Source organism: Ranitomeya variabilis, chromosome 4, assembly GCF_051348905.1.
Source record: "Ranitomeya variabilis isolate aRanVar5 chromosome 4, aRanVar5.hap1, whole genome shotgun sequence".
Taxonomy (NCBI): domain Eukaryota; kingdom Metazoa; phylum Chordata; class Amphibia; order Anura; family Dendrobatidae; genus Ranitomeya; species Ranitomeya variabilis.
The window spans coordinates 110,467,773-110,484,615 of NC_135235.1; the positions used below are offsets into that span (position 1 = coordinate 110,467,773).

The 16,843-nt window shown below is 42.9% G+C and overlaps 1 protein-coding gene across 3 annotated transcripts in view; it reads right to left on the minus strand.

Annotated features, from left to right (window-relative positions):
- The window catches only part of MCU (mitochondrial calcium uniporter), a 132,962-nt gene that overhangs the window by 18,908 nt on the left and 97,211 nt on the right, over positions 1–16,843 (minus strand). The gene's annotated exons all lie outside the window — the stretch shown is intronic.

Below are 16,843 nucleotides of genomic sequence, written 5' to 3' on the forward strand. Positions count from 1 at the left end.
AAAGACACTAGGAAGAGACAGACAAGGCCGTGGTTTCAGGATGTGTATGATGTGGGCCACCACTGTTCATTGCCTTGCACTATAGATCATCACTAAAACACTGGAAGAAAAGCTTTTAAGGGTCACATACAATTAAAATAGCAACAATCCATCATTGCCTGCCATGTCTACTAATCTACTCAAAACAAAGGTGTACAAGGATTGAATGTACATGTTTAAGTGAAGAATAGCAGAGAAGCCACAGCCAGAAACCTCTGGTGCTGGGGTAAATGATTGGGCATGCTAAAACCCAACATGCCCAATCATTTCTCCAGAAGTCAACCATAAGAGGAGGAGGAACTGGAAATCCTAGCCCTCATACTCAAAAGTCTTTGTGAAAATCACAAAGAAGAAAAAGGATATGATTTGACGATGATGTCCTACTCCTACTATACCCTTAGCATGTGCGCGCCTGGTCCGATTCTGATGTATGTTGGACCAAAAACATACCTATAATCCAATAATCAGTAAAGCGTAACTACCTGTCATTGTTTCGGATAAATCAGTGACCATTTCACTATGTATGAATGTCTGACCGAGGCCAAAATTAATCATCTCGTCGGTCAACCAAATCAAGAGAATTACACGCCTACATGACCGTGCACACAGGTAGCGTCAGGTTACCTCCATTCACTTCAATGGAGCGAGCCGCAGCCCATTAACAGGCACTGATTGTGGGGAAGGCAGCAGACTTTCCTAAGCTGAACAACCCTTTTTTCGATTCTATAGTTCACTTACGCGCTGTCAAACCTGTCGCCATAAATCTTATATTACGGTATTATAAATAAGGTAATATTGATGGTAGCGCTGAATTATTGCGGAGCAGAACGATAGCATTTAATATGTTTGGTGCTCTGCAATAAAGCTGGAAAATTGTCATGGGAAAACAAGCGATGAGCAGGAGGGTAAGAAGAAAAAAAGCAAACAAACGAAACCCTCGTCTCACCACTGCCGCACTGCACTGTGGCCGTTATACTTCTCCTTCATTAACACAAGCCATTTATACAAAACCAACAAGCATTTCATGAGCCCCGCACGCACTAAATGATTCCAGCTGCGAGGAGATGAACTATAAGCCTCTTTATATTACCATTCAGAAGGTGTTCACATGCTGCAGGAATGTTCTGCAGGAATCCCCGCACAGGGCCGCTCGTCAATGAGGCTTCCTCCTCGGGTCTCCCACTAACTCATCTACTGGGAAAACGATGCACTGAACGGTTCAATGTAGTCATATATAAAAAAAAAAAGTAATAATGCTGCCTGGCAAAATGAGCTGTAATGGGAAAGGGCTTGTCGAAGGAAAAATAAAAGGCTGCCATTAACCCCTTTATAGGCTTTTAGATTGTAGGCTAGGGTAAGATAGCCAGAGTTTTATGTAATCAATAGAGGGAAGAGTAAACCCTAAAGGAAAAAAAAAAAGTCTAAAATGGATTATAACAAAACCAAGTTATAGCCATACTGTTTAACATTTGCTTCTCCATATAAATACTACACGCAAATAAGAAACATCGTAATATTTCTCCACTTTTTAGGCCACTTGTTAACACCCCTCAGGAAAAAAAAAATGTTTCAACCACTTTAGGAAAAAAAAAAACAAAAAACAAAAAACAACAAACAGTTCAAAACCAGAGAGACTGCCAGCACAGAGAGGTGTCAGGTTATATAGCCCATTATACTCTATGGAGAAGGTTGAGAAAAGGAAGGAGAGGCAGCAGAGGCAGTTTGTGCTGAGCTTTCTAATGTCTTAGCCCAGAGCAGGATTCACATCTACACTGATCACTGCTGCTTTATGCCCTCCATGCTACTGCTGCCTCTGTCACTGTGCTAACAAAGAAATGAAGAGCAGTGACCCATCGAGGTATTGCTTAGCCTAGTGGAGACACTGGACATTAGATATATAGCCTGCAGAAGGGAAAAATTAGTGAAAATGCAGGGCACAAGTCATAACTGCCAGCTATATAGTGTTATTCCTCATGTACTCCATTTATTCTGAAAAAGTTGCTTGAAAGTACAGTTACTCTTTAAGCGGTTATCTCTCACATAGGATAAAGCCCTCCCTCGACCCATCCTCTGTGTCTAGCTATCGCCCGATATCTCTTCTCCCTTATCCCTCAAAATTACTGGAACAACATGTCCATCTTGAACTGTACTCCCACCTCTCCTCCCTCTTTGACCAGTTACAATCTGGCTTCCGACCCCATCACCCAACTGAAACCGCCCTAACTAAAGTCACCAATGACCTACTAACTGCCAAGAGCAAGCGTCACTACTGTCCTCCTTCTCCTGGACCTATCTTCTGCCTTTGACACTGTGGACCATTCTCTCCTGATACAGATCCTCTAATTTCTTGGCATCACAGACTTGACCCTATCCTGGATCTCGTCATATCTGACAGACCGAACATTCAATGTCTCCCCCCACGCCACCACCTCACTCCACCCCTTGTCTGTCGGTGTTCCTCAAGGCTCTGTTCTAGGACCCCTACTCTTCTCCATCTACACCTTTTGCCTGGGACAGCTCATAGAATCCCACGGTATGCAGTATAATTTCTATGCCGATGACAGCAGATCTACCTGTTGTGAATTTGGTTTCTGGGCTCCCCCGGTGGTCACTGGTGGTACTGAACTTGTGTGCTTCATCGCCTCTGTTCACCTGTTTCCATCAGGATGTGGGAGTTGTCTATTTAGCCTTGCTCCTCAGTCATTTCTATGCCGGCCAACAATGTTACCAGAAGCCTTTCTGTTGCATGTTCCTGCTCCTAGACTACTATCAGCTAAGTTGGACTTGTAGTCCTAAGTTTGTTTTGCATTTTTGTTCCAGTTCTCTGTGATTGTTTATTTCTGAGGCTGGAAGCTCTTGTGAGCTGGAATTGCCACTCTGGTGTCATGAGTTGATATTAGAGTCTTAAAGTAATTCCAGGATGGTGTTTTGAAAGGGTTTTCAGCTGACTGTGAAGTTCCCTTTTCTGTCTTCCTACTATCTAGTAAGCGGACCTCAATTTGCTAAACCTATCTTCATACTTCGTATGTCAATTTCCTCTGAAATCACCGACAATATATGTGGGGGCTACTGTCTGCCTTTTGGGGAAAATTTCTCTAGAGGTAAGCCAGGTCTGTATTTTCCTCTGCTAGGGTCAGTCAGTTCTCCGGCTGGCGCTGGGCGTCTAGGGATAAAACGTAGGCACGCTACCCGGCCACTGTTATTTGTGCGGTAGGTTTAGCTCACAGTCAGCTCGAGTTCCCATCTTCCAAGAGCTAGTCCTTTTTGTATGCTTTACTACGTTCTCTTGCCATTGAGAACCATGACATCTACCTATCCAGACCAGACCTCACCTCCTTACTTACCAAAATCCCACTGTCTGTCCGCTATCTCTGCCTTCTTTTCTGCTCGCTTTCTAAAACTGAACATGGACAAAACAGAATTCATCATCTTTCCCCCATCTCACTCTACCCCTCCACCAGACCTATCAATCAATGTCACTCACTGCTCACTTTCCCCAGTCCCACACGCCCGATGCCTCGGGGTGATCCTCAACTCTGCCCTCTCTTTCAAGCCACGTATCCAAGCCCCTGCCTCCTCCTACAGTCTCAAACTCAAAAATATCTCCTAGATCCGCGCATTCCTTGACCGCGACACCACAAAAAAAAAAACTAGTGCACGCTCTTATCTCCCGCCTTGACTACTGCAACCTCCTACTCTGTCCTCCCCTCTGGCACCACTCCAATCCACACTCTGCCGAATGACTAATTTACCTGTCTCCCCACTATTCCCCAGCCTCTCCCCTATGCCAAGCCCTTCACTGGCTTCCTATCGCCCAGAGACTCCAGTTCAAAACCCTCACAATGACACACAAAGCCATCCACAACCTGTCTCCTCCATACATCTGTGACCTTGTCTCCCGGTACTTACCTACACACAACCTCCGATCCTCTCAAGATCTTCTCTACTCCCCTCTCATCTCTTCTTCCCACAACTTAATCCAAGACTTCTCCCGTGCTTCCCCCATACTCTGGAACTCTCTACCACAACACATCAGACTCTCGCCTACCATAGAAACCTTCAAAAAGAATCTGAAGACTCACCTCTTCTGACAAGCCTACAACCTGCAGTGATCCTCAACCTACTGAACCGCCGCACAACCAGCTCTACCCTCTCCTAGTGTATCCTCACCCATCCCTTGCAGACTGCGAGCCCTCGCGGGCAGGGTCCTCCCTCCTCATGTACCTGTATGCCTTGTTTTTTGCTCAGGTTTAATTGTATTTGTCCCCTTTTCACATGTAAAGGGCCATGGAATAAATAGCGCTATAAAAAAAAATGTATTATAATAATAGGATAGTGCAGCCTAGATTCTAAATCTTTCCTGTAGAAATTGGCATAACCAACTTGTGAACATACACAAGTACGAACTCCACATACAGATTTGTGGACCCCCTTACTTAGTTATAGGATTTTGTAAAACATCACAGCAAAAATAAGGCTGACGTGTCAGACCCCAGTGGGGCTTATGCTTTTGAGTGTTAACCATGATTCTGTCTGCAGCGAGTAGGATGTTTGCGAAGTTGAGCTTTAATATTGACAATAATTAGGCTTTAATATGACAACTTGCTTTGACGGCAATTCCCAAGATCTTTATCCAGAAAATAGGTATCTGAACTAAGACCGTTACATCAGAAACAACACGGAGCTGTAAATCCAATCACAACACTGCGGACAATATGCATCTCCGTAAAGTCACACTTACTATAAATGAGACTACAGATCCTTCATCATAGAAATTTCCCCCATTAGAGAACCTGACAAAGCAGCTCGTCCTTTATCACAGCTGCAAGGATTTACTGGGGAGCGTCCCTGATCATGTGAGGTTACAGCACACACCCCCAACTGTCTCCACGTTTGATGCAGATCAATATTTTTTCAATCTTTTTTTTCAAGGTTAATTGATCTGTTCACGGCATTATAAACTCGCTCATCCACACACTCACCGGGTAATAGATCACCTATTAGTAAAGACACATCTGACAACTCGCCATAGAAGAAACCACTGCATGAATCACCGGTTCACCAAAGATAGAGCTCGTCTAAATTAGAATCGCTTCTCACACGCCAGACATGTCCAGAGCGGCTGCAGATCTCCTGACCCCAAATCAACACCCTCACATATAGCTATGAAGCTAATAAGGTGAGGTCAGGAGACCTGCCGATAAGCCATATATCGGAGTCCGTACTCTGACGCGGAAATAGCAGGCTATGATCCAACAAGTCGATCCATCGTAAAAACTTAAGATTCCAGGCAAGGCTCACACATTTACCATCATTGAACTGGATGATCAAAAGCAGTATGCAACATTTAATTTGGTTAAAACGATGGAAAACTAAAAAAAAATCCCATTAAAGTCTGAGTTCATCTGGCACCATTCGTGTCCATTTTAGGAAGGATTTAAAACTTGTAGGAGTTCTATTCTTCTGTTCCTACAATGTAAATCAAAGCCCCACAGCTCAATGTCAGTGTGAACCTTGGCTTACTGCACCAGTAATTGCAGTGCCCTCGTTATCAGTAGGGCACACAGAAGTTAGATCTGCCACACTACATTTCCTGAAGAGCCACCACCATCAGTGCCAACGTCCTTATCTCCGACAAACATGTGAAACCAACAGATAACAGTAAAGTGGACTACAAAAGCAATAAAAACTGAATGACAACGAATATCTTATGACCATGGCAGTTGTCAGGGGGAAGGATATAGTGGGCAAATACTATAGTCAGTGGGTCGGAAACAAGAAAAATGAGCAAATGTAAGGATGAAAGCTCCATGACCCAGTCATCTAACCATAGATTATTTCCACAACTGCAAGTTATGGGGTATGGTTACAGTATGCAATTAGTCCAACCAAAAGACCACCTGTGGCAGGCTCATGGGCTACAAAGGACTCAATGATGTGTGGGGAGCACAAGCCGGCCTTGGTCCAAACGAACAGAAGATCTACTATTTTGTAAACTGCACTATGCACCCATTACAATCTGTGGGGATACAAGCTACAGCAGAATGGAGTATAAAAAAGCATTGCAGTAAACCTTTACATCATGTGGGCTCCTGATTGTGTGCACCACATATCAGGAGAAGCAGACAACAGGATGCATTACGGGAAGAGCAATTCAGAGAAAGTGTGATGCCCCATTTAAGGATCTGCTGGGAAAATTTGGTACCTGGAATTCATGGGGTTTTTCTTGAACATTACCAGGAACCCAAACAGATTAAGTACACCTCATGTACAAACTGCCTCTACAGAGCAGAAGAGACAAACTCTATAGTGCCACCTGTTAGAAGCAGCGATCCTACTAGTTACTACTGACCCTTTAACGAGTCTCGCAATAGAACTTAGGATAAAGGCCATAACGTTTCTCCTTGTGGAGAGTGAGTACACCAAATAACTATTACCCAATCGTGGTGACCTCTTTGCGAGGGACAATGCATGGTGGCTCAGTGGATAGCATTGGGGTTCAAGTCCCACAAAGGACAGTATCTACAAGGAGTTTGTATGTTAACCCAGTATTTGCGTGGGTTTCCTCCCACTCGACAGACATACTGATGGGGAATTTAGATTACTTAACCCATTGGGGACTGGCATGATGTTGTCTGAAGTTTTGTGGTATTAATGGTGCTAAATAAGTGAAAATAAATAAATTATTGAACTCTCTATTGGACTCTTTTCCCCTTCAACCCACTCAGTTAACATACATGCTCAACGCAGGCTGCTACCATACATGTTTATGGTGGTTTCTGTAGAGAGGTACTGTAGATCTTGAGTTTTTGACTACTTAAAGGGGTTATCCGGGACTTTGTTTTTTATTTTCCTATTGGGCTACTAACTCACAGGCAGGCAGGTACTGGCAACGTGCCCGAAATGATCTGTACTGATCCGTTGTGATTGAGTGTGGTCACAACAGTTCTTGCCAGAGATTTTCCTTGCGGTAATGCCACATTGACAGAGCAGCTTTCTGCTCTTCTATTCACTATGTAAAGACAGCTGTCAATCAAAATTATTTCAGCAGTGTGCGCCCCACCGACAGAGCAGATAACAAAAGGTACAGAGCCTCTTGATATGAGGTCAAAAGAAGCAGGAGAGTCATCACCTGAGCCAGGGGAGATGCCTGCAGGACAAAACAGGCAAGTTGTTAGCAAATACCTGCATGGAAGTTCTTAGCACTATAGGGAAATTAACCCAAGTCCCTGATAACCCCTTTAACCCATACTCTTGGAAACTGATCTACGGATTTAAAACAAACTCCCATTCATCTCTAGAGAAAATGCTAACAGTTAGGTGCCTCCTAGGAGTTTAGAGATTAAGAGACAACCGAGCTTCTAGACTTTTACAATCTGGGAACATGAGTGTCCCGATTCACATAATATTTCAATTTAATTTTACATTGGAAAAATGGGCTTCAGTTTGTGCGAAACGGCCTGTAAAGACTATCTCTGTGTTATGCCATGCGTGACATGAACTAATGAATTATTACTTTTACCACCGACGCCAATTAACGGTTCTCCTTTCAAGAAGACCATGATTACCAATCTGTAAAAGGCTCACAAGTAGGCCTCATTTGGAACACAACTGTACTTTACGAGAGGCACGCATCTCCTGTACAGGCAACACTAAGCTCCGAGAACATCTCTCTGGTGGGCACAATACCGAGACGTTTGTGTTTTCACAGATCAGTAAAACATTAGTAAAGTGTCAAAAATTTACATAATCTCTGAGGCTGAGGTTGCAAAGGAGAATTCAGAGTCCATAGTTGTTTTGCTTTGAGACTAGTTCTAAATTGTAGAAGAAGAAAAAAAAAAAAAGCTTCCCTCAAGCCGGTTCCATTCTTCAATCCTCGTAATAATAGAGCTACAGCTCTCAAAAACCTGTGCCCATTATACAGAAGCCATATATGAAACTGTGCAGATTAACTTTACATAGATTTATAGGAAAATTCTGAGAAATTAATAAGCAGTTATAAATAAAGAATTAGCAGGTCAGGCTGGCCAGAAGGCTTGGTGATCCAAAACTTGCAGCAAGTATTGCTGAACCCATTGACTGGCAAATTTTTATTCATTAATTGTATTTTATTTTTTATTTTTTTATAAATGGGTTACACATATGTCCCGTCAATGTAAATGGTTACTGGCATTTCAACAAACATTGCATAATACACTAGTAAAAGCGAATATGAGAAACTTAAATATACCTTATCGGAAATTTGCTTCCACTTCATCCCCTCCCCCCACCTCTGGAAATTATCATTTAATCTGAAAAACAGCTCAAGTATCTATTGGACTGAAAAAAACAGAAAGCAAAGCGAGGTTACAGCTCATATTGAAGTTTATGTACGGGAAGAGGCACTTAGCACAGTGAGACACTAAGTAACACTGCAGCTTTTAGAAAATATTTTTCAATTCAGTGCTGGAGTCCCAGCCACACAGTTTAGTACTGCTATATAAAGTCCTCAATGCCTCTGTTTTTTAGTCTGTGCTCTGTAAGGAAAGCAGATCTGAAATTATCTCTATCTGCACTGTGTATAGGAGAAATCATAACAGCTTGTCTACACCCACTATGTCAGAAACAAATTAACCCTAGAACGCATACCCATAGAAATCTACACATTCACGCACCTGGGGACTTTTAGGCCTGTTTGCAATAAACTTTGAAAAGTATTTTTATTTGAGTTATTCCATGATAATTGTAAAGTAAGGATGCATTCCCACTAGCGCAGGGGTCCGCCAGGACGGGATTCCGTAATGGATCTGACCTCCTGGTGACCCCAACTAAGTCTGACTGACGCATACCTGGGGCCTCGCAGGCCTGCCAGGTTACTTGGTTTCTATTTTCTGTAAAATTACTTTAGTTAGAATTTTGAAACTCTAGGTAATCCTCAGGTATATAGTTGTTAGTAATTTCCAGTTGTTCATATATTTTTGTTATAGGCATTTCGGTATAACAACCTTTTTTCGGGACTACCCCATATTCACGCACCTGGGGCCTTTTAGGCCTGTGCACAAATAACACGGAATAACTCAAATAAAAATACTTTTCAAAATTTATTTTACAATTGCAAGGTAAGGATGCATTCTAACTAGCGCTGGGGTCCGCCAGGAGGGGGTCCGTAATGGATCTGACCTCCTGGTGACCCCAGCTAAGGCTGGCAGAATCCCGCCATTCAGGCAGCCTTAGCTGGAGTTGCCAGGAGGTCAGATCCATTATGGATCCCCTTCTGGCGAACCCCAGAGCTACTGGGAACACAGCCTAAGATGTGTATATTTCAAAACATAATTATGTGCATAAAACAAAAAAGTAAGTAAACGGGCACGCCAAATATAGGCATTCTATATGCAATTTTTTTATGAAAACATTTTTTGGTTGTAGCAAACTTGGTGTAGGAATATTTATTTGTAACTTTACATATTCCCCCGACAATTCTTGCATATTTTTTCTGCTGAATGTTCCTTGCATACATTTTGTCCGCAAGTAGAACAGAAACGCTCCGATTTTCTTTCCTTCTTTGCTGGACAAATATAGCAGCGCTTTCTTTTTTTTTCTCTTTGCTCTGGATGTGCCAGAAAGCGTATTCCACATCGGATCATTGCTTCTGTAATTTGCCTTGATAAGCATATCATGCTGCTTCTCTCCATCATAGTAGGCATCAAAAGTTCATAAGACACCATTTTTGTTTGATTGCAGAAACCGAATACACGCTCGTAGATTGTTCGCTGTGCATTGTGCTTCATGATTGGAGGAATTTTGCGGCGGTTTGGCCTCATAGTACCAACAAGTGTAAGTTGCTTTTGAAGCAAAAAGTTGGCCATTTCAAAATTGGTAAAGTAATTATCCATTGTAATATTTTTATTCTTTTTTTTTTTTCTTATTTTTCTGTTGTCATGCAGAATCCACACTCTTCCCAGCAATAGCAGAGTCATAAAAGTTATTCCCCAGCAACAATACAGACAAAAAGACTGAGTATCACATGTAAACCTAGTGCAGGCCTAAAAGGCCCCAGGTGCGTGAATATGGGGTAGTCCCAAAAAAAAGGTTGTTATACCGAAATGTCTAACAAAAATATATGAATAACTGGAAATTACTAACTATATACCTGAGGATTACCTAGATTTTCAAAATTCTAACTTAACCCCTTCCCGACCTTTGACGCCACGTAGGCGTCATGAAAACCCGTGCCAATCCGACCCATGACGCCAATGTGGCGTCATGGAATGATCGCGTCCCTGCAGATCGGGTGAAAGGGTTAACTCCAATTTCACCCGATCTGCAGAGACAGGGGGAGTGCTACTTCAGCCCAGGGGGGGGTGGCTTCACCCCCCCCCCCGTGGCTACGATCGCTCTGATTGGCTGTTGAAAGTCAAACTGCCAATCAGAGCGATTTGTAATATTTCACCTAAAAAACTGGTGAAATATTACAATCCAGCCATGGCCGATGCTGCAATATCATCGGCCATGGCTGGAAACACTGATGTGATCCCCCCCACCCCACCGATCGCCCCCCCAAGCCACCGATCTGTGGTCCGCTCCCCTCCGTCTTGTGCTCCGCTCCCCCGTCCTCCTGTCCACTCTCCCCGTGCTCCTATGCCACCCCCCCGTGCCCCGATCTCCACCCCCTTATACTTACCGAGGCTCCCGGTGTCCATCCGTCTTCTCCATGGGCGCCGCCATCTTCCAAAATGGCGGACGCATGCGCAGTGAGCCCGCCGAATCTGCCGGCCAGCAGATTCGTTCCAGATATAATTTGGTCACTGTGATAAAACCTATCACAGTGATCAAAATAAAAAAAATAGTAAATGACCCCCACCTTTATCACCCCCATAGGTAGGGACAACAATAAAAAAAGAATTTTTTTTCTTTTTCCACTAGGGTTAGGGTTAGAACTAGGGTAAGAACTAGGGGTAGGGTTAGGGGTAGGGTTAGGGGTAGGGTTAGGGCATGTGCACACAGTGCGGATTTGGCTGTGGATCCGCAGCGGATTGGCCACGGATACGCAGCGGATTGGCCGCTGCGAATTCGTAGCAGTTTTCCATCAGGTTTACAGTACCACGTACACCTATGGAAAACCAAATCCACTGTGCCCATGGTGCGGAAAATTCCGTGCGGAAATGCTGCGTTGTATTTTCCGCAGCATGTCAATTCTTTGTACGGATTCCGCAGCGTTTTACACCTGTTCCTCAATAGGAATCCGCAGGTGAAATCCGCACAAAAAAACACTGGAAATCCACTGTAAATCTGCAGGTAAAACGCAGTGCCTTTTACCTGCAGATTTTTCAAAAATCGTGCGGAAAAATCTCACACGAATCCGCAACGTGGGCACATAGCCATAGGGTTAGGGTTGGAATTAGAGTTAGGGTTGGAATTAGGGCTAGGGTTGGAAATAGGGTTAAGATTAGGCTTGTGGTTAGGGTTACGGATAGGGTTAGGAGTGTGTTGGGGTTACAGTTGTGGTTAGGGTTGGGATTAGGGTTAGGATTAGGGTTAGGGTTGGGATTAGGGTTACGGGTGTGTTGGGGTTAGGGTTGTGGTTAGGGGTGTGTTGGGGTTAGGGTTGTGATTAGGGTTAGGGCTACAGTTGGGATTAGGGTTAGGGGTGTGTTGGGGTTAGTGTTGAAGTTAGAATTGAGGGGTTTCCACTGTTTGGGCACATCAGGGGTCTCCAAACGCAACATGGCACCACCATTGATTCCAGCCAATCTTGCGTTCAAAAAGTCAAATGGTGCTCCCTCCCTTCCAAGCCCCAACGTGCGCCCAAACAGTGGTTTACCCCCACATATGGGGTACCAGCGTACTCAGGACAAACTGGGCAACAACTGCTGGGGTCCAATTTCCCCTGTTACCCTTGCAAAAATAAAAAATTACTTGCTAAAACATAATTTTTGAGGAAAGAAAAATTATTTTTTATTTTCACGGCTCTGCGTTATAAACTTCTGTGAAGCACTTGGGGGTTCAAAGTGCTCACCACACATCTAGATAAGTTCCTTGGGGGGTCTAGTTTCCAAAATGGGGTCACTTGTGGGGGAGCTCCAATGTTTGGGCACACGGGGGCTCTCCAAACGCGACATGGTGTCCGCTAAAGATTGGAGCCAATTTTTCATTCAAAAAGTCAAATGGCACTCCTTCCCTTCCGAGCCCTGCCGTGCGCCCAAACAGTGGTTTACCTCCACATGTGAGGTATCAGCGTACTCAGGACAAATTGGACAACAACGTTAGTGGTCCAGTTTCTCCTTTTACCCTTGGGAAAATAAAAAAATTGTTGCTAAAAGATCATTTTTGTGACTAAAAAGTTAAATGTTCATTTTTTACTTCCATGTTGCTTCTGCTGCTGTGAAACACCTGAAAGGTTAATAAACTTCTTGAATGTGGTTTTGAGCACCTTGAGGGGTGCAGTTTTTAGAATGGTGTCACTTTTGGGTATTTTCAGCCATATAGAACCCTCAAAATGACTTCAAATGTGAGGTGGTCCCTAAAAAAAAATGGTTTTGTAAATTTTGTTGTAAAAATGAGAAATCACTGGTCAAATTTTAACCCTTATAACTTCCTAGCAAAAAAAAATTTGTTTCCAAAATTGTGTTGATGTAAAGTAGACATGTGGGAAATGTTATTTATTAACTATTTTGTGCCACATAACTCTCTGGTTTAACAGAATTAAAATTCAAAATGTGAAAATTGCGAAATTTTCAAAATTTTCGCCAAATTTCCGTTTTTTTCACAAATAAACTAAGAAATTATCGACCTAAATTTACCTCTAACATGAAGCCCAATATGTCACGAAAAAACAGTCTCAGAATCGCTAGGATCCGTTGAAGCGTTCCTGAGTTATTACCTCATAAAGGGACACTGGTCAGAATTGCAAAAAACGGCCAGGTCATTAAGGCCAAAATAGGCTGGGTCATGAAGGGGTTAAGTACTTTTACAGAAAATAGAAAACAAGTAACCTGGCAGGCCTGCGAGGCCCCAGGTATGCGTTCTAGGGTTAAAATTAGAAATAGACAGCAGAGGAGCAAAATTGGTGAAAAATGCAAAATAGATGACAAAGGCCAGAAATGGTGTTCTTCCTCATGTACACATGACAGCTAACTCTAAAAGGTCATCTGAAATGACAGGTACACTTCTATTAAAGGGGTTGTCCACTGCTAGGACAATCCCTGCTTAAACCAAATGTTATACCCCAGTAAAATAATAAAACCTATACTCCCCTCCCGTGCCATCGCCGTTCCCACGGTGTCGGCACTTGTTCTCTTCGGGGCTGTGATGCGGTGTTGCACGCGACGATGCCGTCCAATCAGCGCTGGCGTCACTGTCTCCGCCTTCGTACAAACTGAATATGAAGGGTGTCTGGGCTGCAGCTGGTCCGTGGCTTCCTCTTCATGTTCAGTTTGTTCAAAGGCGGGGACAACGACACCAGCAGTGATTGGGCACCAGCGTCATGTGTCAACACCGCATCACGACCCCGGGGCGAGCGAGCGCGAACACAGCAGGAACAGCGCAGGCACGAGGGGCAAGTATTGGCTTAATTATTTTATCGGGTCAAACATTTGTTTTAAGAAGGGGTTGTCCTAGTAGTGGAGAACCCCTTTAAGTGCCCGGTAATGATATCTTATGCGTCGACACTGCATAAAATAAGTATTCATAGTGTCACCATCCCCAGCTATATCAGACGTACAAAAATAACTAAAAACTAATATTTGAGCAAGAATTACTAACTCTCCAAATAGTGTTATCTGCCTGAAGCACATGATGGGTCAAATACATTTGACACTAACCACCATTATACATTGTAAAATACATACAGCATTTATTTTCATCAAGAGCAGTTCAAATGAATTCTGCCTTCTAACAGGCTCATTTCCATACACATTACCACATAAACACAAATATGGAACCTAAATTGTAAGCAGGAACATATGAGAGTACTGTATAGTATAATGTTTATTTGCGTAAATATTTATGTATCCTCACATTTTCATGTCTTGTTTCTGTAACAATTACGCAACTAAAACATCACTTATGGGATGAGAAAATCTCAAATAATAAAGAGGCCTAGCAGAAAAACTGGCCTCATTGTCCATAGAAACCAAACGGAGCGGTGTGTTAATGCCATGGGCAACAAAACCTTTTCATTCCACAATGACAGATAAGACCCACTGTGTGACGGTAACGCAGGGTGTGACAAATCCAACAACAAGGCGCGCAATCAGTTCATGAATCTGCCACATTGAGATGTATTTTCCTGCTCATATTACAACCACAGTTTCCAGGACTGACAGGTTGGGACTCGAGCCCTGCCATTAGCTTCACAAGGGCCTCGTGCAATAGCAAACTATCAGTGGACAATGCAGCCAGAGCTTATCTACCGAAAAATCCATCATGTCCGACTGGTGTTCTGTACAATAGCGACTGTTTGTTGATCAGTCATTGGACAAAACCATCCCTTGTAGATTGTGAGCCTTCGCGGGCAGGGTCCTCTCCTCCTGTACCAGCCGTGACTTGTATTGTTCAAGATTATTGTACTTGTTTTTATTATGTATACCCCTCCTCACATGTAAAGCGCCATGAAATGGCGCTATAATAATAAATAATAATTTGTATCAATCATTCGTTATGACTAAAGTCAGTGCTGCCCATAGCAACTAAACAGATTCTGGCTTTTACCATTACAACCAAAATGTGACTACAGTAGTTCTGACCGTTCTTGTGGGAGCAGCTTTTCTGTATTCGGGTCACTATATTTTAATGATCCTAATAAAACTGTAGATACACAAGATATTTCTGATGTGGAATTCACACAAACATTCCTGCTTCATATTCTCCTCAGCTTCTCCCAGCCTACAAAGGGGTATAATGTAGGATAAGATGTGTGCAATAGTACCTGCCATTTCATGTGGATCTACTTACTAATATATACAGATTAAGGCCACGTGCATATGCAGGGCTGCGGAGTCTGTGTCCATGTTGGTGGAGTCGGCATAAAATGTACCGACTTCGACTACGAAAATATATAAGTAGGGTACAGTAGTACAGTGCAGGATGTGCTGTAAATGTTTTTAAGAATTTGGGAAAGTTATGAAATATCCTATAAATGGCTGTTCTGTTCCTGATCTAAGGATCTCTGCTCTTAGTTGAGATGAATCTGTGCTGCACTTTACGCACATGTTCAGTAGTGAAGATCTATAGATCAAAGGAAAAAGGCACTGGGAAGGAATGCCTGCTGCCCTGCACTCATCTCAGCACTGCTAGAGTGAACAGGATTAAGGCAAGTAACTAGCTTCATTATTGTATCATAAAAGTGAAGAAAAGCCTGATGTTACCATGTATGAGGGTGTGTGAGCCGGAGGTTTGGCTTACCAACTCCACAGCCCTGTGCACACGTTCAGCATTTAGTATTTTACAAAAGTATTTGTAAACCAAACCAGGAATGCATGAAAAAAGCAAAAGTCGTGAAATGTTTTTATTATACTTTGCCTTGGATTGTTCCACTCCTGATCTTACCATCAGAGTATCTCCACAACAGCAGGTTGTGTGGTATGGTCCCAGAATGCAATTAGTCCAACCAAAAGATATTCCATTTAAAAAAAAAAAAAAAAAACACACACGACAACCTGTGACAGGCTCATGGGCTACCAAGGCTGACTGGTTGCTATGGGCAAACACTGACTGTGCTTATAGGAGCAGCTTTTATGTATTTGGTTCACTGTATTTTAGCTTGATTTGACTTACAACTACTAATATTGAACATGTGAAAGTGGTCTAAAAAGGATGCTCCTCTGAGAGGCTGTAACAATGTTCTTATTTGCACAAGGAAACACTAGAAGAAATAGGATGACACTAAATGGGGGAGACAGACTAGATATTAGAAAAAAACGTTTTCACAATGAGGGTGATCAATGAGTAACAGGCTGCCACGAGAGATGGCGAGTTCTCCTTCAATGGAAGTCTGGATATAGACATCTGTCTGAGATGGTTTAGTAACTGCTGCATTGAGCAGGGGGCTGGGCCAGATAACCCACGAGGTCTCTTCCAACTCTACCATTCTATTATGGGCAGAAGAGGAGGTGGTGGTACAGCCCTTTTGTTATGCAACTGTTTGTTGGGCACCTCGCATGAGGAAGGATGACAGGTTGCAGCGTTACCAGAGGTCCTAAGTAGGCTGTTGAAACAGATCTCCTAGGCTTGATGAAGCTGGTGCACCTACTTTGAGGAACTAGGTAGGTCACCTGGACATGGATTTACAGTTGTAGGGGTGCAGTGACTAATATGGTTGGGACTTAAATTATATAGGATTATACAATCCAATATAGTATACTGTGGGCCACAATTACCCCTAAACCAAGCTTTAGTGGACCTGGTGTACAGTAGCTGACAATAACTTTGTGGCATGTCTAACTATCAGAAGACTAAAGACTGACTGTCACTTCCAAACAGAAGACAGGTGTGTACAGGTGCAAACTAAGAGTATCCATCTCCATATCTAATTTTTTTTTTAACAAATAAAGTTGCACTCTATCGCTATAGCATGAAAACATGAAATATTAAATATGAATTGCACTACTGCTCTAGAAAATAGGAAAAACTGAGAATACTTCACACAAATTGGAAAATTCATTTGTACACAGCAGCCGCGATTCTCGTTGCTGGGAACCTATCTAATGTGAGTATTCTCCAATGCTGAAGCCTGCATTTACACTGCTCAAAAATAAAATAAATAAAGGGAACACAAAAAACACAATGCAACTGCAAGTCAATCACACTTCTGTGAAATCAACCTGTC